Source organism: Poecilia latipinna, unplaced genomic scaffold, assembly GCF_001443285.1.
Source record: "Poecilia latipinna isolate Pla-1442-1.1 unplaced genomic scaffold, P_latipinna-1.0 Scaffold3684, whole genome shotgun sequence".
Classification (NCBI taxonomy): Eukaryota; Metazoa; Chordata; class Actinopteri; order Cyprinodontiformes; family Poeciliidae; genus Poecilia; species Poecilia latipinna.
Genome location: NW_015116300.1, coordinates 7,863 through 8,849, shown reverse-complemented (window position 1 = coordinate 8,849; position 987 = coordinate 7,863).

Below are 987 nucleotides of genomic sequence, written 5' to 3'. Positions count from 1 at the left end.
CTGGGCCCAGGCCTCTCTCCGCTCTCTCTGCCCCCTTACAGTCAGACTGCTGTCAAATAAACTAGTGCCGAAAAAATGCTTTAAAGAAATATAAATAAAAAGACTACCGGAGTAATGTGCGGCAACGCGTCATGATGTCAGGCTTTTTTATCCCTCAACTACCCCAACTGATCAGCGTCACTCTGCGTATTGAAGCTTCTAACCTGGCAGCTTTACCCTCCTTTACAGATGTGGTTTGACTACATCTGGAAACTAAGTCCAAGCTTCATCCTGAGGATCTGATAGAGGCGATGTCTGCTGCCGTCTGCATGTCGGTTCAGAGAGCCGAACCGACTCTGAGTCAGCAGAGCCTCCTGCTTCGCATCGGGCGGAGGAGCAACAGGAGGAGCAGGAGGAGGTAGAGCAACAGGAGGAGCAGCGGGAGGAGCAGCAGGAGTAGCAGCAGGAGGAGGAGCAGCAGGAGGAACAGCAGGAGGAGGAGCAGCAGGAGGAGCAGCTGGAGGAGGAGCAACAGGAGGAGCAGCAGGAGGTTTCATTGAATTCAACTGTAACCAAACAGGATACGTTCATAATAAGTTCAGTTTGTGATGTTCCAAAAGCACCATTGTGGTCAGTGTGATAATTTGACTCATATACCAGTAGCTGTCCAGAGATCATCAGCATCAGCCGGTGTTTTAAAAAAAAAAAAAAAAAAAGTCAGAACTGACTTTGTGCAACAAAGTTTTGTCCGCTGCTCACGAAGAATGATCTGTTTATTGCTCTTTTAATTCTGCATACTAGACTTAGTAAAAGCGGGAGAAGGGGAGGGGTGTCAATATTTGCCGTGAAAATAGCTGATAAAGCCTCCAAGTAGTTGTGAAGGGTTTTGCGCTTACGTCACTATGACGTCACCGCGATTAGTCGACATCGACTCGTCTATTATCATCAGGGGTGGAGAAAGTACTCATACAATGTACTTAAGTAAAAGTACAAATACACAGACAAAAA